This window comes from Mus pahari, chromosome 7 (genome assembly GCF_900095145.1).
Source record: "Mus pahari chromosome 7, PAHARI_EIJ_v1.1, whole genome shotgun sequence".
NCBI classification, from domain to species: Eukaryota; Metazoa; Chordata; class Mammalia; order Rodentia; family Muridae; genus Mus; species Mus pahari.
The window spans coordinates 80,915,041-80,938,338 of NC_034596.1; the positions used below are offsets into that span (position 1 = coordinate 80,915,041).

General features: G+C 45.9%; 1 protein-coding gene across 1 annotated transcript in view; it reads left to right on the forward strand.

Moving 5' to 3' along the window:
- Positions 1-23,298, forward strand: part of Flvcr2 (feline leukemia virus subgroup C cellular receptor family member 2) — a 65,765-nt gene that overhangs the window by 11,404 nt on the left and 31,063 nt on the right. The window lies entirely within an intron of this gene.

The window sequence follows — 23,298 nt, forward strand, 5'->3', positions numbered from 1 at the left end:
AAAAAAAAAAAAAAAAGCACGCTACTCTTCCTCCTTAAAAGACCTTGACTCCCTTGTCAATAATCTCTCGATTATACACTGAGAACTATAAACTGTTGCTGAAAGAAATTAAGGAAAATAAATAAGCAGAAAGTACTTCTGTGTTTGTCCACTGCCAAATTTCATGATGTTGAGATGGTTACAGCTCAGTGTGCCTGGAAGGTTCTGGGCAGTCTCTCTCCAAGCCCAGTGATCTGTTTTGTAAAAGTCAGACAACTCATCCTAAAATTCACAGGGAAGTTGAAAGAGACCAAAGTAGCTGGAGGACTCTCTCAGAGAACAGTGACACGGTCGGGGTTTCAAAATGCCACGGGGACAGAATGGCTTTGACAGAAAGACATACACAAAGATCAATGAAATTTGGAAGAGAATTCAGAAGTCCCCACCTATGATGGAAAGGTTTTGTTGCTGCTGCTGTTGTTTTGTTTTTTTTTTAGAGTATATGGGCTACCCACCAAGGTGCCCACCAAGGCCAGAGGAGGACATTGGATCCCCTGGGAGTGCAATTAGATGGGTGCTGGGAACCAAACGTGGGTTCTCTGCAAGAGCACTAAGAGCTCTTAACTGCTGAGCCATCTCTCCAACCCCCCTTTTTTTTTTCCAAAAAAAAATTCAGTGTGTGTGTATGTGTGTGTGTGTGTGTGTGTGTGAACACACAAAGTGTAGCACATACTCACATGGATATCAGAGGACAACTTTCAGAAGTCAGTTCTCTCCTTCTACCACGTGAGTTCTAGGAACTGGACTCAGGCTTCTCAGGCTCCTTGGCAAGCAACCTTATCTCCTGAGCATCCTATCTGCCTGGGATCAAGAGAGATTATTGACAAGGGAGTCAAGGTCCTTTAACAAGGAAGAGTAGCATGCTTTGAGGATGGAGTTTAAGTGTTCCAAAGGTCACTTGTGGGCACTTGCACAATCCAAAGGGAAGAAGGGTCAATGTTTCCAACTGGCTGGTGTGACCAAGTTCCTGAAAAGTAACGTTAAGAACAAGACATGTTAGCTATGGCAAAATTATCTGGAGTCGTCTGCATACGGCTCAGCTGGGGACTTGGGGCGTTGGTTCACAACACAGGGGAAGCTAGAAATGAAAAGCTGGGTATCGAAGGATTAAAGTCACTAAAAGCAAACTGGATTTTGCAGACTCTGCAAGACTTCAGTCACACGAGGCTGCCCAACCCTACACTGGTGTAGCGAAGGACTTGCGCTCACAAAGATCCACCTGCCTCTGCCTCTCAAGTGCTGGGATTAAAGGCATGTGCCACCACTGTCTGGCTCATCTCCAGGCTTAAGTCAATTTGGTTTTCCAAATAACAAAACTCACAAGTGCACCTGGAGGTTCGTTCCCAAAGATTTAATTTGCCACAACAGCTCACTGACAGATGAGACTACCTGACTTAAAATTTGCCAGCTTTTAAAGGATGCAGTTTAGGAACTGTTAAGAGAGGTGTGGGGTTTGGTGTGGGAAGAGAGAATGTGTGGAGTTACTCCTGGTCCTTGTAGGCCAACTTCCCAGCCCTCTGTGTGTTCCCAGTCTGGAAACTCCCTGTGATTCAACATTCTAGACTTTAGAATTTTGTCTGTAGAATCCAGAGTTCTTAATCCAGCTCAGTCTTGAGTGTTCCTCCCTGGAGTTAAGAGGAAGATGAAAACAGGTAGTTCCCATTTTCCAGTCTTTGCTTTCCAAGTAAAGGTAATTGCACTGTCAAGGGAGTCTTTTTTTGTTTGTTTGTTTGGTTAGTTTTGGTTTTTCGAGACAGGGTTTCTCTGTATAGCCCTGGCTGTTCTGGAACTCACTTTGTAGACCAGGCCAGCCTCGAACTCAGAAATCCGCCTACCTCTGCCTCCCAAGTGCTGGGATTAAAGGCGTGGGCCACCATGCCCGGCTGTCGAGGGAGTCATAACCTGTTACCTCATTAGCATAAACTCAGGTCTTTTGGGGAGGGACTCTTTAAGAATTACAAGAAGACATTTCTGTGATTCAGGTCTTTCCAGGGAATGTTGGAGCTCTGAGCCAAGAACTGGAACAAGGGTTAAATAATATAAATATAAGATTTGTTATTATGCTACAGGTATATAAACTAGTCACATTAAAAACCCAGGGAGCTAGGATGGTGGTTGCTAAGGATCTGGAGGAAGAAGGGGAAACTAGGGGGAGTGGCGTTTAATGGTGGTGTTTTCAGTTTGAGAAGATGAGTTGGGTCATGTGACTTTTTCACTTTAAAACCAATGCTTGATGTAATGGAACTGGTCCACACACTCAAAATGGTTAAACCACTTTTTTCCCCTGTTGATGTTGGAGATGGAATTCAGGGCCTCGTGTCTGCTAGGGAAGTACTCTGGCACTGAGCAAGGCCCTCACCTGAAACATTAAATATTTAAACTGTGTGTGTAACTACCATCACCAAGGGAAACATATTCACACCTACTCTCTTCCAACTGGAACCCTTTCTGGGGAGATTAGCAGTCCTTTGTGGGTTTTTTTTGTTTGTTTGTTTTTTTCTTGAGACAGAGTCTTTCTGTGTAGCCTGGCTGCCCTGGAAGTCTTTCTAGACTAGGCTGGCCTTGAACTCATAAAGATCCACTCGCCTCTGCCTCTGGACTGCTGGTGTTAGAGGCATGCACCACTAGGCCGGCTCTTTTTGTAGGCTCTTATTAATAAAATAATTTAGAGATGGACTCAGAAAGAAGCTTGGGGGCAGTTTTATTAGTTTTGGAGGTTTTGTTTCATTTTAAGCACAAACAAGATGTAAATCTTAGCAGCTTCTCGGAATAGGGAGATGGAGAAGAGGAAGAGGAAAAATCGTCCTATCTTCTGCAATAGAGGCTGCCCAGCTTGAGGGCAGAAGGAGTTCAGGGGAGAAGGGCCGAGGAGGCATGGGAAGAGCCAGAACTCCAGACAAAGCATGCGCAGGCCTTGTCTGGTATAGGAAAGAAGAAGAGACAGAAAAGAAGAAAAAGGAGAAGTTAGGCTTCTCTGAGTTAGGACTTGAAAGCAGGCATGCTGCATGCAGGCATGGCGCTGCCTGATAGACCAGAGCCCTGGTTCTCAACCTTCCTAACACTGTGACCCTCTGATACAGTTCCTCATGTTTGGTGACCTCCAACCATAAAGTTATTTCATTGCTATAATTTTGCTACTGTTATGAAGTGTAATTTAAATATCTGTTATGCAGAATAGGTGATGTGTGACCCCTGTTAAAGGGTCCTTTGATACCCCCTACCCAGAGGTCATGACCCACAAGTTGAGAACCACTGGACTAGTGGCTTCAATGAGGGGGGTCTGGCTCCAACATTATCTCATTAAGGGGATAACTCATCTCCCTTTACGTTAGCATGTTTTCAGATGAATGGGGGCTGCTTAACTCCTGGCCCCCATTCATCTGAAAAGCCAGCTGACTCTCTCTTAAAAGGACACAGTAGTATGTAATTTAGAATATCAGGTCTTTACTCAATAGAGGTTGCGTTCAGATTCCATGCTTTGACCCCCTTTGACCCTTGCCTTTGTGGGCCTGCATGAAGCTCACCTACCTCCATTTTTTTTTCATATTTAAATTGAATTTTGAAAGAGTCTTACCCAGAAAAGTGGAGGTAGGAGGCAAAGACTCCACACCCTGGACATTCCTGCCCTGAGGGCCACTGTCCCTTTGTTTCCTGGGGCTTTATGAACTGCCCTACCATGCTCTGTACCTCCTCCTTCCCCCTTATGCCAAGTGGACAACTTGCCAAAGGGCTAACGTGACTGGCAGGAGGAGCAGGGCTTTGGGCATAACAGTGCTTACCTTTGGGTACATGACTTCCTTGATTTCCTGAAAGAAATGGAGAGGAGGAATTAGTGTGCCTTGGGGGTTCAAGTCCCTGGAGGTGTCCATGCACACAGAAGGGAACAAGAATTAGTTTATTCTGACCCAACTAGGAGTGACCATGGCCAGAGGAGACAGAACCAGGCTGCCCTGAACAATATGTTCCCTGTGAAGAGTTTATATGAGCTTTCAGTCATAGAACAAGACTGCCATAAATCAATGTAGTTACCACTAATTCACTAATGGGGACATCAGAAAGGCTGTTTACAGTAAAATCAGGACACTTTAGATGTAATCTGTCTGCATTCTTAGTTTTAGGGTTAATAGAAGGTAATGTTTTGCTAAGCCAATGCATTCCAAAGAATTTCTACTAGTCAAAGAATGTTTGATACACAGGGTGGTGACAAGTGCTTGTTAAGGGGACTATCTTTAGATAAACCAGGATAGTTTTAGCTCTTAAGGGAACTTAGTTTACAGAGGGAAAAAAAATGAGCATGCCAGAACTGTTTTCTCTCCTGTTATAGAATTAATATGTCTTCCCAGTGAGAGACCACTCTGCAATTTAGAGATTGATAAAGGGGAAAAAAACTTTTCAATAATAGCATGTGGCTGGTTTTGGTTAATTAACAAAAGGGGATCTACCCTCTAACAGAAAATTTTACTAACTTAATGTAGACTGCAAGCTTATGTATTTCATATATGCTTGTCATCTTTAAGCCTCTTTTAGCTCCTGGCCTCAGATTATACTTTGAACAATTTAAATGGATAGGAGACTGCAAGTCTGGCCACTAAGGCAGGTGGAAGAGTTATACAGTGGAGATAATATCAGACTTATTTTTAAGTACACCAGCCTTGGTCTTTTCCAATAGTTGTTACCCTGGGTGATTTTGCTCTCCTGTCCGAATTGTGTATTTCTTTCCTTTTTTTTTTTTTTTTTTTTTTTTTTTTTTTTTTTTTTTTTTTTTGTTTTTTCGAGACAGGGTTTCTCTGTGTAGCCGTGGCTGTCCTGGAACTCACTTTGTAGACCTGGCTGGCCTTGAACTCACAAATCCGACTGCCTCTGCCTCCCAAGTGCTGGGATTAAAGGCGTGCGCCACCACACCCAGCTGATTTGTGCATTTCTTACACAGAGAACCTGGGGCTTAATGGCAGACCAGGTCTTAATGATGATGTCACCCTGTGCTGCCTTCTTGAGCTTCCTCTGGTGACTCACGCCTTTAATCCCAGCACTTGGGAGGCAGAGGCAGGAGGATCTCTGGACTCGAGGCTAGACAACTTAGTGTAGTGTGCGCTTGGAGGAGGTGCAGGGTAGATGACTACACTGTTACTAATGGCAGATTGTAGGTCAGGGTTGTCTCTTTTGCTCTGGAAATGAAGCCTAAGCGCTGGTCAGTCCTGTTGAACAGACATTTAGAGAAGCCTTATCCTAGCAACCCTGAACTTCACTTATCTCTAAGAGGCCTGGCGAGTACACTACCTATCTTTGAGGCATTTTGGATGCAGAATGCCCTTAGTTAAATTCTACTTTGTGTGACTTAATGTCTCCTAAGCAGTTTTTTTTTTTTCATAAACTCCGAGTATTCTCGGTTCTTCTCCATCACTGTGTGATTCAGTCCTCTTTCACTGGAAGGAGCCATCTTGTCATTATTGTGTACGTTGAACACTGTCTTTATGTAGCCATCTACCCTACAGCCAGACCCCTAACTGTTGTGAGTCTCAGATTCTTTTATAAACTGGACAAAACTGGCCAAGGCAAAAGAAGTGGAGGAGAGTTAAATGAGATGCTTTGTAAAGAATACAGAGCTGGCTAGCATTTCTTACATAGGAAGTACCAAAGAGATACTCAGGTGTAGCTCAGCAGTACTTACTTAGCACGCATAGGGTCCTAGGTTCAATCCCCACCACTCACTGAAGGACTAAAGGATGAGGATCTATATTCAATTTACTACATCTATTGTCCAGATGTAGATGAATCTACAAGAGTCCAGTACAGGCACAGGAAGAGGCAAGCAGACAGCTTTTCTGGGAAGCTGAAATTTGAGTTGATTCTTAAGGGAAAAAAAATTGTTTTCCAATTGTATGTGTGTGCTTCCGGGGTTCAGAAGAGGGATCCTTGGAACTTGAATCACATGGTTGTGAGCTTCCTGATGTGGGTACAGTGAAGGCAACTCAGGTCATCTGCAAGAACAGCAAATGCTCTTAACTCTGGTTTCTAGAGTTGATTCCCCCCCCCCCCCAGATAGAAACTCTGTATGTTCCCTTGACTGTCCTGGAACTAACTCTGTAGATCAGGCTGGTCTTGAACTTTTATATTTAGAGATCCACCTGGCTCTGCTTGCCAAATCCTGGGATTAAAGGTGTTCACTACCACTACCTGGCTTAGAGTTGAATCTTAATGAACAGAGAAGGCAAGAGCTAGATCAGAAGGGGGCAGTCATCCCTGAGAACTCCTTAGCAGTGTCCTGATGTCCTCCAGAGCTTCAGAAGCTGAGAGCAGAGTGAGGTCCAAGGACAGAGTGTCGTTTCCCCCTGACTGTGGTGGCAAAAACTCTTTGTAATGTAACTTGGGAGTCTCTGCTATGGCACAGATACTAAGTCACATGACAGACTGCAGCTTCCCTCACAAACCCAAGATTCTTCTTCCCAACTTCTTGGGTGTTACCCATCCACTTTCTGTTGCCTGAGTCCTGATCTGTTTCCAGAAGTGCTTCCAGGAGATGCCTTTCCCTAGACTTAACTGCCTGTTCTACCCTTACCAGTCAGCGTGGGGTGGAATGTAGAATGGAATGTAGAACAGAGGACCAACCCTTCAGGAAAGATAGGAACCACGAGGTCAGCTGAAAACTTCCTGTTCCCCCTCTTTATCCTGTCTCCCATCTTCTTGCTTAGTGCCATTTCTAAAACTTAGGTGAGCATCTTTCTTTCCTTGGTCCTGTGGAGCAAGCCCCTCTCCCCTTTGGCGAATCATCCCAGGGGCCTACAGATCCTGGTGCCCAGCTTTTCTGACCCCAGCTTCTCTCTACACACAGTTTGAGATGCAGCCTGGCCAAACAGGCAGAGATGACAGCAGGCCAACTGCTTGCAGAGGGGGAATGGGCAGAGGTGGATTGGATTTTACTTCCTTACCAACTTGTGAGGACTACCCAGTAATGTCAGCAGAGAGCACATTATGATGGTGGACTGTTTCTGTTGGCTTCCACCAGACTTCATCTCAAGAGGGAAGGAAAATGTCATTGGAGCTGGGAGACACAGCCCAGCACTGCTGCCAGGAGCTAGAGGAGTGCTCTGCTCAACAAAGCCCTATCCTTCACCACCACAGAGAGTTTCAGGATGAGTCAGAGGAGAGCAAATTTAGCAAGCTTATTAAGTATTTAGACAGGTGTTGTGGTTCTGTAATCCTGGCTGCAGGGAAGCTGAGGCAGGAGAATTGCTGCGTGTTTGAGGTGAGTCTAGACTAATTAGTGAGTTCCAGGTCAGTCTGGGCACAGATGAGGCCCTGTCTAAAATAAAAAGGAGATAGAGGCACACATGGGAAGAATGCAGGACATAGCAAGGTATGGATGTGGGCGTCTTAAGAAAGAGAGGCATTGGGCTGGAGAGATGGCTCAGTGGTTAAGAGCACTAACTGCTCTTCCGAAGGTCCTGAGTTCAAATCCCAGCAACCACATGGTGGTTCACAGCCATCTGTAATGAGATCTGACATCCTCTTCTGGTGCATCTGAAGACAGCTACAGTGTACTTAGATATAATAATAAATAAATATTTAAAAATATTTTTAAAAAAAAAGAAAGAGAGGCATTAAGTGTTCACACTAGCTCAGATATGTATACATATAAGCATATGTATACATATATGTGTGTACTTTTATATGCACCCATGCCACCTGGAGGTTAGAGCCTCGAAAACCCCAGACTGCTGAAGGGAGATGTCCAAGGTTATTGGGCGCACACAGCTATTTTCACAGCCTGCTGATTGTTGATCTAGCTCCGGAAGTGCTTTCCTAGACTTGAGTGCTTCTATCTATCTGCATTAGTCAACTGGATAAATGGACTTCCTGAGACCCAACAGGATAGATGTGTGTGCGAGCGCGAGTGTGGGTGTGTTTTGAGGCAGAATGGTCTCTGTGTATAGTCCTTGAACTCACTCTGTAGAATAAGCTGGCCTCAAACTCACAGAGATTCACCTGCTTCTGCCTCCCAAGTGCTAGGATTAAAGGCGTGTGCCCACTCACACGCGTGTGCATGACTGCGCATGCGCGCGCGCGCGCGCGCGCGCACACACACACACACACACACACACACACACACACACACACACACATCTTAAAGAACTCCCTTTTGTGGATAAGGTTTTAAGGTAGTTCATGAGACCCATTGTTTTGAATGTCCTTGCTTGAGCCATCTTTATCTAACCTAGCACTATGCAATAGTTCTGTAGTTGAGCTCTTCTAGTTTTATCTATTGTGTTGAAGTTTGATTTTCAGTCAGCAGGAAATGCAGACTAGATCCTAGAGTGCAGAGAGAGAGTGTGTGTGTGTGTGTGTGTGTGTGTGTGTGTGTGCTTCTCCTAGTCTATTTTCTAATCTGTCTTAGTGAGCACAAGCCCCCTTCAGTTTCAGAAGCTGCATTGGATCCACAGCACTGAGGACCCTGGGGTAGGGAGCAGAGAGACCACAGCAAGGTGGCAGTTGTGGGACGAGCTGCTCCTCCCTCCCCCATTTTGAGTCTATCCTGGAAATTCCTGCTTTCTGTGCACAATGTTTGGGCTGGCATGGCTGTATCTTCAGCTCACTGTACATGAAACTATTTCTATGCCTGTCTTCTCTGCAGATTGTAGGGAGGGAGGGAACAGCTAGCTCTGAGACAGCCAAGTCTAGCAGGCCCGTCTCTGAGGAGATATTTGTTTGAGGATCTTGGCTGCCCATTGAGCAATCCAAACCCCCTCAGGCCTTTGTCCTGGTCATGTTTACAGAGCCAGATTGAGCACACTGGGGAAATGTCTGCTCTGAGGAGGTAGGAGGAGCGCTGACCTCCTCTTCCTGGCCTGGGACATCTGGGGAAAGAGCAGTTGTCTCTAAAGAGTGGCCCACAAACCTCTAGGATCGGAACCACCTTAGGGTTTGTTGGAAGTGGATTCCTATGTGCAAGAGCAAACTCTGGGGCAGAAGTTAGGAATCTGTGGTTTTGGTCCTCCCTGGGGGAGAAACACAGCATGCACTTTGTTTATAAGCCAGGGAAGCTGGCCCAGCTCTGCCAGCAGCTGGGGTGAGGCCTCCAGCAGGACACCTGTTCTCTTTGGGCATTCATTTCATTGTCTGAAGCAGGACTGTGGGACTCAGAGGTGAAGGCTGTGTCTATGTGTGGTGGGGATGGGGGGTGAGGCCATGTGGTCTGTGTGTCGTTGCACTTGCACTCCTGACAGCTGGAGCTCTGGGACTCTCATCTGAAGAAGTGATACCTGGCTGACGCTGGAAGGGCTGAGGTCACCGGTGGGGGCAGAAGGGTGACAGGCCTCGCTGCACAGTCTCCTCTCCCAGTCCCGGGTGCTTTGCTACCGGAGGCTGTCACTCCTGTCCTGCACCTTACTGCAGTAAGAAATTTTTGGAACATTTTAAAAGATAACTGCTTAACAAAAAGGCCTGGGAGAAATGGAGACGTGTGTGTGTGTGTGTGTGTGTGTGTGTGTGCGCGCGCGCGCGCGCGCGCGTGCGCGCGTGCGCCCTGTGTAGCCCTGCCTGTCCTGGAACTCACTCTGTAGACCAGGCTGGTCTCACAGAGATCCACCTGACTTTGCCCCCTGAGTGCTGGGATTAAAGGCGTGCGCTGTCACCACCACCACCACCACCATTTAGTTTCTTCACCTTTTATGTATCGCAGAAGCTCCTATCCTCTCTTGAGAAAATCCCTCACATCATTTCCTCAGTTTCTAAAGCCTTTAATGTGGGGTCCTGGAGGAGCCACAGACGGTCAAGCCCCTTGGCTTCCGGGTAGGTGGAGCTGAGTCGGGGTGGGGCCTGGGAAGGCTCTGGGCTCCCTGGTTCTCCAGGACGCTTTCTCTCTTCCGGCCAGTCACCACAAATGCAGTTCTTTGTGTGTCTGCTCCATCCTTCCCCAGCCCCAGGGGACATCCTGACTGCCCGCTCCTGCATCAGGACCGGCCTCTTAACACCTTGCTTCTTTTCCTGTGGCAGAAGGAGATCTTTCCTCCTTGCTGATGTTTGCTTCTTTGAAGGCTAGTAGGGGAAAAAAAACACATTATGTTCTCAGGGTCTGAAAGACCCTGGGAAACTTCTGGAGACTCTAACATTGTCTCCTTTGATGGCTGTGGAGAGAATGTCGGGAAGAGGCCCATCTATGTTACCTGTGCCTGATGACCCAGACATCCTGCAGATCAGCACAGCGTGCTCTGTAGCACAGTGTGCCCTGCACTTGGAATTATCGGGGATCTCTCCCATGCCTTTGGGGGCTCTGCTGCCACTTGATGCTTCACTGAAGTTAAGCAGGTTCCATGGGAAGGGCACTGGCCTGGGAAGGGGATCTCGGAGATCTGGATGCTGAACTTGAACCTGTGACTTAAGCATATTGTGTGAATTTCACTATGGAATGGAAAAGGGGTCTTCCCAGGGTTCTGCTGCCCCATCTGAATATTGGACTACCTGCAGCAGGTATCATTGGATTGAGACCTGGACAATATTTAGGATGTGCTGCTGTCTTAAAAAGTAATGAGAGGCAGAGGCAGGCAGATTTCTGAGTTTGAGGCCGGCCTGGTCTACAAAGTGAGTTCCAGGACAGCCAGAGCTATACAGAGAGACCCTGTCTCAACCCCCCCCCCCAAAAAAAATGTAATGAAATATTCTGCAGCTGTTGACCTTTGGTCCCCTTTCTTGAATTTAAACAAACAGAAAATGTTAAAGACTCCAGATTTGTCTTTTGATAGGAACGGAAACAAACGAGTTTTCTTGTACATACTTCATGACTTGTCTGTCTTTGGAAGTACAACCTTGGACCAGGGGCTACACCCTCCGTTTGGCAAGGTCAGCACTCTGGTTGTAGGAACCTGTCTTAGTTAGGGTTTCTATTACTGTGAAGAGACACCACGGCAGCAACTCTTATAAAGAAAGACATTAATTGGGGCTGGCTTACCGTTTCAGAGATTTAATCCATTATCATCATGGCATGCGTGGTGGCATGCAGGCAGATACATTCCGGAGAGGTAGCTAAGAGTTCTACATTCTGATCTGACAGGCAGCTAGAAGAGAATGCCGTACTGAGCATGGCTTGAGGATCTGAGATCTCAAACCCCATCCCCCACCCCCAGTGACACACTTCCTTCAACAAGGCTGAACCCACTCCCAACAAGACTATACCTCTTAATAGCACCACTCCCTCTGGGCCTATGGGGGCCTTTTTATTCAAACCACCACAGACCCTCTTGGAGCATCTGGGTCCCCAAACACCTTTGATGGGCACAGAGAAGTTGCTGCCCTTGACCCTTGCTGGCTGGGCATTCTATAGTTCCTAAAGTCCTTCAGCACCTTCTGGGTTCCTGTGGAAGGACACAGACAACTGCAGAGGGTCTCCTGCAAGCGAGTAGTAAGAGGAGTATGTGTCTGGAAAGTTTCTGTCATCTTCTGTTAGTAGTCCAAGGCTCAGCTCCAGAAGGTGGAGTCAGGCAGGGACAAGTTTCTCCTAGAGATGAATGGGGTTGGGCAGCAATGGACAATCCCAGTGAAGCTCTTTGAAGGGGTTGAATATTTCTATGTGTTGTGGGGTACACACCAGAGAAGGCTGCTAGGACAGAGGTTTAAGCCAATAGAAAGTCTTTATTAGCTGACTGACAAGCATACTGTGTGTTTAGGATCCCGGTGTAGCCCTGTGTCTTTCTCAGGGTGAGCTTTTAAGAACAAAAACCATATTCTGAGTTGAATACTTCAGTTAGCAAGAACAGTCAGAGGGAGAGCCATAGAAGTCAAAAGCAAGGTTAGAGACTTTCTCAGAACTATGGACTTTGATGGATTAGGTCTTTGTTTTCATTTTGTCAGGTGGTGCTGTCTAAGTGTTGAGTTTTACAGCCTGAATGGTACTTCCATCATGGAGTCAGTCGTGCTGAGGTCTGGGGCCCTGTTAACACAGCCCTCTTTCCTCTACTGTCTGCCCTGGGCATGGCTTGTGATGCATTCTTAGCTTACCCAGAATTCCACATGCTACCTGTTATCATAGGCCAGACAATCCCTACCATTTTGGCCAGTCGTTGTACCTTCTCTTATCTCTACACATTCCACCTGCTGTTCCTGTATCTTCTCATTTGACAGCAGGCCAAGTGACAAATGAAAGCCAGTGGATGCAGGTCATTGTCCCCTTGGCTTACCATGTGACTTTGGGAAACAGGGCGACATAGCCGTTATTTTATTTGCTGGACCATGGTTGAGTGTCTACTGCATGCACCAGCTGAGCGTAGAGATGCAATGTGTACAGGAAGGACAGGGCTCTGCACCTGTAGGGTTTACAGGGATGGAAGAGCATCATACGTTTCTGACATTGTGACCATGCTATGCAATAGAGTTGCCAAAAAAGAAAAAAAACTCCTAACATTAAGTGTGTGATTTCATGTGAGACCTTTTCCAAAGCTCTTTTGGTACACTGTGGCCTTGGTCAGACAGACCTAGATTTAGTCCATAAGTCAATCAGAGAGACCAGTGATAAAAATGTTGGGTCAAGTAAGAAGAGGAGATGATTTCATTCTTGGACATTGGGAGATGTTTTGGGGTATGGTGGCCCCTGGGTAACCCTCAAATAACATCTCATGGTGATGGTGGATATGTGTGACTCATGAGGCAGGGTAAGTCAGCCTCCTAGAAAAAAGGTCTATGAGGCTTATCCTGGTTATTTCTGGGGGGTGCACTTGAGGAATAGGACCCGAGTCTTGCTCATGGTAAACAGCAAAGGAGCAGTGCTGAGGCTAACCACTGGAAACTGGCACAAAGTTATCACCATGCAGGGCAAGACAGTCAGTGGGTAAAAGCACTTGCCAGCAAGTGTGATGATCTGAGTTCAATTCCTGGTGTGCCTGGGACCTATGTAGTAGAGGAAGAGAACAGGCTCCCGAAAGTTGTCTTCTGTCCACACGTGCACTGTGGCACACACGTCTGTTCATCACAGAGAGAGGGAGAGGGGGAGGAGGGGGAGGGAGAGAGGGAGGGGGGAAAGATGGAGAAAGAGAAACAGACAGACAGACAGTTTTGGACTGACAGTGAGTTGTGTCTCGGGCAAAGGTAACAACAGTTCTTTTCCTCCTTTGGGCCAATTTATCTGCCAAAGAGCAGGAAGTGGTAAATTTGAATGTACAAACATAGGATGAAAACTCTAGAGGCACCAAGTAGAACTTCGCCCTCCTGTCTTTTCAAATCTGAAAAACCAAGAATGGGGATTACATGCTGCAATCCTTCCTGGCCTGGTGGTTCTCAAAATACCCACTCCTGTCTCTTCTTTCCTGACGGAAAGGGAAGTGGCGTGAGCCTATGTCATCTGGTGATCAGCAGCTCTGCCAGGGGGACCTGTGAACATGCAGCCAGCAGTGATTTGGGCTCTTGTGAAAGAGGAGAGCTTACTTCAGCTCTTCCTTCAGAACTGGACCCACCCCGCCCTCTGCAGAATTCACCACAAGAACAAATGTCGGGGAACAGCCAGCTGTTAAAAGCAAGGAAGTGTCTAACAGGTGGCTTCAGAGTTGGGGATGATCCAAAGCAGGCATAAGTACAAGGCTTGGTCAGTATCACATCCATCCTGAGGAGAAGGGTTTTATCTGGCTCACAATTCCAGGTTGTAGCACATCACTGCAGGAACTTGGGACAGCTTGAATCACATCCAAGAGCAGAGAGAAAGCAAATGCATGCATGCCTAGTGCTCGGCTTGCCTAGTGCTCAGCTTGCCTAGTGCTCAGCTTGCTTTCGCTGCTTTATGCAGTCCAAGGTCCAGCACTTGGCAATGATACTAGCTACAGTGGGCTGGGTCTTCTTAGCTGAATTAAGGCAGTCAAGACAACCCCTCCCAGACATGACTATAGCTCAACCTGATCTAGACAGTCCCTCACTGAGATTCTTCCCCCTCCCCCCCCCCGACGTGGCCCTAGGCTATGTAAAGTTGACAACTTTATACAACTTCTTTAAATTTTCATTTATTGAATATGTGTTTAGCAAGGAGGGGCCATACAACCTGCTGACAAAGAGGCTAAATGAAACTAAGTATTTTATAAGAAGAAGATCCTGTTGTTTGTGGTGGTGTACACTGGTACATAATGAAAAGATGAGGCAGGAGGATCATAAGTTTGAAGCAAGCCTAGGCTACATATTTAATGGATTGGGAGATTGCTCAGTACAGGGACCTAAAATGAGTCCCCAGAATCCATGTGAAAGATCTGGGAACTGTGACAGACATGTAGGTGTCATTCTAGTACTGGGGAGGCAGGGACAGGTGGGTGCACCCCTGAGACTCAATGGCCTGACAGCCTAGCCTCAAAGAGCTCAAGGTCAAGGAATACCCAAGTCTTAAAACAACAACCAGCTGGGCACGGTGGCACACACCTTTAGGCAAATCTATGAGTTCAAGGCCAGCTAGTGAGTTCCAGGTTAGCCAGAGTTACATGGTGAGGCCCTGTCTCAACAACAAAAATAAAAAAAATCCCCCAAAACTAAGGAAGTCTGGTAGGACGGTTCAGTGAGAGTGGGTAAAGACACTTGTCTGAGTTTGATCCCCTGGACCCAAATCATGGAAAGAGAGAATTAACTCTGACAAGTTGTCTCCTGAACTCATGTGTACTGTGACAGATACACAGAGACAGACAGACAGATACATACATACACACACACATACACAAACACACTACCACAGGGTGTCACTATGTGGTAAACAAAGCCGACTATAGGTGCAAATGATTCTTGCCATTCTTTCAATAGCTGTAACTACAGACTAGAGCCTGTCAGCCAAAGCCATGTCAGGTCTCAGGGCATCATTGTTCTGTGGCAATTGCCTCTCCCATCAAGGGCTTCGGAAATAAATGGCCATGGGTTTGAATCTGAGCCATTAGAAGCTGAGCAGCAAGTTCCAAAGGTTTTCTCATCTGTAAAAAATCTAGCAGATGTTACTGAATTCAGGGGTTTGTTATGAGGGCTTACATAAGACAGCATGTAGTCCAGCACATAGTGGGTGCTTAGCACATGTTAGGTTTCTTTTCTCTTGATTGGTGTTTTCGATCTTCTCGGTCTTTACTGAGACACTATCATAGCCCAGACTAGCCTGGAATTCACTATGTAGTTCCAATCAGCCTCTAACTCACCACCATCCTCTCTCAGTTCTCCAATGCTAAGACACAGGCACATGCCACCACACCCAGCACTTCTTCCATGTTTGAATGACAGTCTGCCCCTGCAGCACTTAGCTGATGAGTAAGAAGACCTGGGCTGGAAGTCCACCCTCAGTACTTATTGTTAGGGGATCCTGAGCAAGCTACATCGGGAAAGGTTAGTTTCCTCAACCAGCTTTGGAATGGGGATTAATTTACCACCTGCCATACTTGCCATGGCTCACTATCATCATTATTGTCTTCCAAAGGATGCAATGACCTTGGGTTATTCTCATTTCCACAGCTGCTTTCCCTCAACATTTTCCAAACCTAGAGGTTCTCAACCTTCCTCATGCTGTGGCCCTTTAATACAGTTCCTTATGTTGTGGTGACCCCCAACTACAAATTATTTTGCTGTTGCTTTATAGCTATAATTTTTCTACTGTTATGAACTATAATGTAAATATTACAGAGGCATTTTAATCCAGCAACATGGCTGCTCTGGCAAGGGATCACATCCAAAGAACTTCTAAGTCTGTGTGATCTGGCTAGAAACAACAAAGGTAAAGTTAATTTGTAGAAGGAAGCAGCCATATTTGAAAGTGCTGTCTAATTGAGGGGCAGACAAAGTGATGAACCAGAGAAAGATTTGACAGAATGAGTCAGAGAATAGGATATGACCAACTCTCATGAGAATAGCACATGAAAGAGAGGCTAAGAGCAGCTTAGAGCAAGTCAGGATGGAGGGTGGTTCAGTTGAGTTCAGTCAATGCAGTGGAATTCAGTGGAGTTCATGCAATTCAGTTCAGTTCCTGAGGTCAGGGCAGTCAACACAGTTCAGTTCGTGGAATTCAGAGGCAGTTTTTCCAAGCAAAGCAATTCAGTGGGAAGCAGAGAGAAGCCAGTGTGAACCAGTCAACTCGGAGAGGAGTTTTTGAACCACAACAGCTGAGTTGAACCAGCCAGTCAGAGTTCAGAAAGAGTGAGTTTATTAGCAGTAAAAGTCTCTGAGATGACAATTACATCTGGCAAATAAAAGTTATTTTCACGAAGACCTAATATGCAGAATGTCTGATATGTGATTCCCACAAAATGGGTCGTGACCCCACAGGTTGAGAACCACTTCCCTAAACTCTTGCCCTCCTTCTCAAGGACCCAGCAGTGTATACCACTCAGCATAATCCCAGCTCTGAGGACAAACCTGGTAACTTGGTGGAACTCTAAGGAAGTCTGGATCTGATCAGCTGGCTGTGGCCTTGTTTCCTCTGTTCTCCCGCAATAAAGCTCTGCCTTCAGATCCACAAACTCCTTTCATGAGTGGTTTCCCATAAATCGGTGGGATCATGTTTGTTCACAAAAGCCTGCTACTTCCTTAATTCCAAATGGCCTTTTCAAAAGGAGCCAAGGACCTGGATTTTGGGATTTCAGATGCAGTCATCTGAGTAGGCTTTGCATGTATGATCATCATGGTACTCCAGGGCTTATCCCTCAGCTGCCTGGCCCTCTGGGGTGGCTGGGAGCACATTCTCGGGATTAAGCTCCAGCCCTGTGCTCTCAGTTCTTCAGTGAGTCAATGTCCTAGCAGCCACCCCCCATCTGACATGTTTATGTGTTCATGCACATAAGTGGCACTGGGCATACTGTGCAGTGTGATGAGGTCTGTAGTGTGTGCTGAGGTAGAAAGTAAGAGGGGTGAAGGTTTGGATGAAAATATAGCACAGCGAGGCATGAGATATAAAATATATCTGCTCATGGAGCAGAGCAAACCCAGATCAGATCACAGAAGGCCAGACGTGAGGGCAGCTGCCAGAGCTTAGAGGCTTTCCTGCAGAAAGAGGTACTGACCCAGTGAAGGGACACCTTAGACCCAGCAACAGAGAGCTAGTCCCTGGGAACTCAGAATTTAAGAGGATGCATTTGCCTCAACCTAGAGCCTGGGTCTGGAAAAGAAAGAGCCCTCCGGAGCCCAGACCTGGGGCTTACAGTGAGATTAGCTTTCTCGGAATAGCCTGGGGTGCCTGGGAGGTGAGTGGCCAAAGGAGATATGAGTTTGGATCTTTAAGACTGTGTTGAGGGGGCTGGTTAGATGGCTCAGCGGTTAAGAACACTGACTGCTCTTCCAAAGGTCCTGAGTTCAAATCCCAGCAACCACATGGTGGCTCACAGCCATCCATAACAAAAATCTGATGCCTTCTCCTGGAGTGTCTGAAGACAGCTACAGTGTACACACATATAATAAATAAATAAATAAAATTAAAAAAAAAAAAGACTGTGTTGAGGATCTTGTTTCTTTCTGTGTATCCCAGGCTGACCTGGAACTCACTCTGTAGTTCAGGCTAGCCTAGAACCCACAGAGATCTGCCTGCCTTCGCCTCCCAAGTAGAATTAAAGGCCTGTGTGACCAGTACCTAGTGAGATTCTTGTTTCTTGATGGAGAAGAGCCGAGTTCACCTTGCCAACATCATGTGTCAGGAAGATGAAATGCCCGGGACCTTAACTAAATGCTCAGATGGGGACCAATAATGATTCCTTCCCTGTTCTACGTGGTCCCAAACCCTTCTTACTGTCTGGTTATAAAGTTCTCTGATGGTGTATGTGTGTGTGTGTGTGTATGTGTGTGTGTGTGTGTGTGTGTGTGTGTATGTGTGTGTGTGTGTGTGTGTGTGTGTGTGTGTGAAAAGCCTGGAGTCTCCTTACAGTCTGGTCAACATTCTGACCCGAGGACCAGCCAAGACCAGGGTTCTGATTGAATTGTGACTCACACAATGGTTTGCTGATGGCAGATGAGAACAGATTATTTGGATGGTGATGGAACAGTGGTTCTGTGAACCTCAGAGATGACACAGCATATGATGCATTTTATAAGTTGGATGTGTGGATTTGATGGGAGGTCAAAGGACCAGCTTGAGCACAGGACACACCTAGACCAAGTTCTTAGCACAAAGGAGATTATTTGCCCCAAAGGGACAAAGTTCAGGGAATAAGAGACAAAGACAGGAGACAGAGGACAAGGGAGAGGAGAAAAGGGGGCAAAGGAGAGTGGGGGAAGGGCTATTCGCCTCAGAGGGACAAAAGGCTGCCTCTGGATAGAGAGGAGGCAGATGTGGTCCATAGGTGAATGGCAGTTTATAAAGGGAAACTGAGTTAGGATGATTTGCTTTGTTTTGATTGGGCATGTTCATTAGGTGAGCCAAATGGGGCTTTTGATTGCTGGACTTCAATACTTTGATAGCTGGACCTTGGTGGTCAGTCTCAGAAGGAGGAAGTGACCAAATAAGAGGACAGAGCTTGGGGGCTGCCTTTAGGAATGGAATCTGATGGTTTTCAGCAAGGGGAAGAAGGGTAAAAGGCAAAACTTATAGGCGCTGTTTGCCATGCTCGGGCCTGTGTTTGCCCTGCTCAGGCCCACTAGATGGGAGCAGGCCCTGCTTACATTAGGCAAGTTCTCTAACCACTCAGCTCCAGCGCTGGAGTGCCAGTCTTGCTCCACATGCAGCTTGAAGCTTTTCTGACTTTATTTTTTAATGCATGAACCAAGTAGATAAGTGACAGGGACACACAGTGAGACAGGTCCTTTTCCAGCTACCCAAAGACTTCAGGGTGCACAGACGTGTATTTAACTATGCCCAGAAGTAGCCCTGACTATTGGCATTACTAAAGTCAATATTACCTACCATCCTTGACAATCATTTCTAAAGCATAGTGATATCTTCCTTGAAGTTCCAGAAAGAACAGGCGAAAAATGGGAAATGAAAGTTGAGTCTTAGGCCAGGCGTGGTGGCGCACGCCTTTAATCCCAGCACTCGGGAGGCAGAGGCAGGCGGATTTCTGAGTTNGAGNCCAGCCTGGTCTACANAGTGAGTTCCAGGACAGCCAGGGCTATACAGAGAAACCCTGCCTTGAAGAACCAAAACAAACAATAAAGTGGACAATGATAAATCCCCTGTTTGGGGGGCTGCAGTAAGGGCTAAGGCCTTCCATGGAAAGCTTCATACATTTTGCTATGATTAGTATCCGGCATGTGCCACGCTTGAGACCTGCCCTCTGAGGAACCTTAGCTTGGCTAGAGAGGCACATTTGAAGTAATTAATTATACAAATATAAAGTGACTCCCACAAGGATCTGACCCTGCTATAAGAGACTACTTCCTTGAGAACTCGAGATGTTAACACAGACCTAGAGAATGTTTGCATTGAAATACTCTAGTCTGGACAGAGAAGCTGATGCTCAAAGTCCTTCTGAAAGACAGAAGTGGGCCAGCATGACAGTGTCTTGGGCAAATTCCAATTCCTAGGGGTTCTAATCTATTAGGAAATGGAGACACATAAGTATCTCTTTAGAATATTGCCATTCCTGACAGTTTATTTGCTGTGGATAGTGTGTATTTTGTAGTAAGAGGCTGGAACTCAATGAACATACCTGTTACCATACAGCTTTGTGTAGACCAGGGTTTCCACCAATTTTGTCTGTCTATCTGCCCATCCATGTGTTCATCCATTTCCTCATGACTGAGTGAACACTGGAAACAGTCATGGGCTCTTACTGAACCTTGATCTTAAGAGGTAGGAAGATAAAGCCATTAAAACCATTATAGACCTTCTTATGTTTGACTTTCTGCACTGGGCAGGAAACTACCTCCAAAGCTACTTGCTCCTGCTGTAGGGTTACCGCAAGGTCGCATGATTCTCTGTCACTCTGACTGAGGGTCTACATCCTATTGGCTAGAGGAGCCCTAGTGCAGGTTGAACACCACTAGCTCTGGCTCAAAATGTGGATGGAGGAGCCAGAGCTCCAGCTGAGGTATCAGATACTGTGTGTCATTCCAGCCAAGATGGCTAAGGATCATGTTGACTTTACCCAGGTCCCCCAGCATGTCATCTTCATGTTAGAAATGAAAGAGTATTGGGTGACTGTCCCAAATTTTCCCTGACTAAATCCTCCCGGACTATTGTAAATGGAGCCCTCTAAGATACACCTTAACCTCTGGATCTCTAAGAGGCCAAATAGAACCTGGGGGAGGGTATGATAGAGGTCCCTGTCTGTGGCTGGCTTCTACAGAAAGTGCTGGAAGTGAACATTAAGAAGCCCGCCTCGGGCTGGTGAGATGGCTCAGTGGGTAAGAGCACCCAACTGCTCTTCCGAAGGTCCAGAGTTCAAATCCCAGCAACCACATGGTGGCTCACAACCATCCGTAACAAGATCTGACGCCCTCTTCTGGAGTGTCTGAAGTCAGCTACAGTGTACTTAAATATAATAAATAAATAAATCTAAAAAAAAAAAAAGAAGCCCGCCTCATTAACTTCCTCTGAGAATCTGAGATAGATATATACATATCTATATAATATATAATTATAATATATACTATATATACAGATAGATAAGTGTCATAATAGTACCCATTACTTATAATTAATATATGCTAGTAAAAACAAAATTGATGCACTAATTGCCCCTGTTTCAGCTCTAACAAGTCCTTGAGACTGAGTGGCTGGGGATGGTCCTGGGCACCAGGGCCCTTCTCAAGGCATTGATGTTGTACTACTGGAAGAAGCTTTAGCCTGAAAACTGAAAGATATGTTTTCTTACCTCCACTCAAGCAGAACTCTGGGCAGCTCTGGGCCAGTTCCTTAGCCTCCAGAGCTGAAAGACACATAGCCTGGGCCTCTAATAACCCTCTAAAAGAGGGTTCCGAAACACTTTCCAGCTGTAACATTCTATCACTGCATCCTATCACATGCCATTCGTGTTATTTGTGTATTTTTCTTCTAATCACCTTCAACAGAAGGGGTCCTCAACCTTCCTAATGCCGCTACCCTTTCATCCAGGTCCTCGTGTGGTGGTAACCCCCAGATATAAAACTCTTTTGCTGCTATTTCATAACTGTAACTTTGCTTATTTTTTAATGAATTTTGTTGTAAATATCTGATATGTGACTCCTGTGAAAGGGTCATTTGAAAACCAAAGGGGTCATGACCTATACGTTGAGAACCACTGCTCTAGCTAGAGTCTAAAGCTTCCAAAGTGAGAATCCTTTTCACATCTTGGTACTGCTTAAAATGCCTATAGAACACTTTTCACATAGTAGGTGCTTAAAAAGATGGGCCTGGGCTGGAGAGATGGCTCAGCGGGTAAGAAGAGCACTGACTGCTCTTCCAGAGGTCCTGAGTTCAAATACCAGCCACTACATGGTAGCTCACAACCATCTGTAATGAGATCTGATGCCCTCTTCTGGTGCGTCTGAAGACAGCTACAATATATTCAAAATAATTAATACAAATAAGTTATATCTATATTATATATAACAATAATCAACATAGTATATATAATAATTAATATAAAATAATTAAAATTTAAATAGATGGGCCTGAATTATTGGTTATATTTTATATATTATATTTATATTTTAAAAAATATATTTATTGATTTATTGATTATATACTGCACCAGGATATGAACAGTCAGCCTTTAAAAAAATGATTTGTGTGAATGTGTATGTTTGTGTGTGTGTGTATGTGTGTATGTGCGTGTATGTGTATATGTGCATGTGTGGCATATATATGCAGGTGCTCATGGAGGGCAGAAGAGGGGGCATCAGATTCAACCACAAGTGATTGTGAGCCCCCTGTGTGCATGCTGGTAACAGAACTTGGGTCCTCTGGAAGAACAACAGCAAGTGCTCTTAATAACTGGGCCAACTCTCCAGTCCCTACACACAGTCTTTTGCTGATATGTGACTACTTCTTCTTTTTTTTTTTTTAAAAAAAGATTTATTTATTTACTATATGTAAGTACACTGTAGCTGTCTTCAGACACTCCAGAAGAGGGCATCAGATCTTGTTACAGATGGTTGTGAACCACCATGTGGTTGCTGGGATTTGAACTCTGGACCTTCGGAAGAGCAGTCGGGTGCTCTTACCCACTGAGCCATCTCACCAGCCCGATATGTGACTACTTCAAAGCTAGGAACCACTAGGGCCATTTGATTAACAGTAATTGTCAGAGGAAATGCCTGAGCAGGAAGTGAGTAGGCAACGGAAGGGCATGACGGTGAGGGGGAAGAGCTTTTGTCCATCTGTCCATCCTGTGCTTGTAGAATAGCAAGCCTGCCAGAGTTGATGAGCTCTCTCCAGTCTCTGCCTTGGTGTTATGTCACCTGGAAGAACAGGCTGGTCTTCACTGACAGACTCCTGATGGGGAGGGGCAGGAATGAGAAAAATGACGAAGATAGGAGAATTAGGACCTGAAGGTCTTTTATGAGTTGATGGCTCAAGCCAAGCAAGTTTATTAAGAAGACTCCGTCTTATATGCTGTTTGCAGGGGAAAATGGGACCAGAGCATCAGACTCTGGACTCAGTCACAAGCTAACCAAGCAATGTTGCACAAAGGGAACACAGGCTATCTCAAGTGCGCCACAGACTGAGCACTCAGGGGCCTTGGGACAGATAACCACAGGCCTTCAAATTGGGGCAAAGTAGCTTCCCACAATCCAAGAGGGAAGCTCCCCCAAGGCCCTGGCCCCAGGCTATTACTGACTTTTCTGAGCAAGTTCCTGGTTTTTAGTCAAGAAACTATGTTCCTCTCCATACATCCGGGCCCAAGAGAAAGCCCTGGACTGGACTGGCTCCAGACAACTGAGAGTGGCCCAACTTTTGGGAGTTGTATATTAGTTAGTTACTGCTGAATCACAGTGTTTCTGATCTCAGGGACACCCAGGTTATATTATTTGCCAGGTCCTGGGGTTTTTGCACTCTAACACTGATGTACGTATGTGTGTGTGTGTGTGTGTGTGTGTGTGTGTGTGTGTGTGTGTGTGTAACCATTTTACAGTCGTGTGTGACCTCACACTACAGAGACTTTGGCTGTTGCTAAGTTATTACACAATGAACTGAACCATCAACCTTTTGTTGTTGTTGTTTTCAAGACAGGGTTTCTCTGTATAGCCCTGGCTGTCCTGGAACTCACCTTGTAGACCAGGCTGGCTTCAAACTCAGAAATCCTCCTGCCTCTGCCTCCCAAGTGCTGGGATTAAAGGGGTGCACCACCACACCCGGCTTGTAGAAGCTTTTTCAACTGAACTCTTAGCACTGGGTTAACAGATTCATAGAAATTGATCACTTCAATA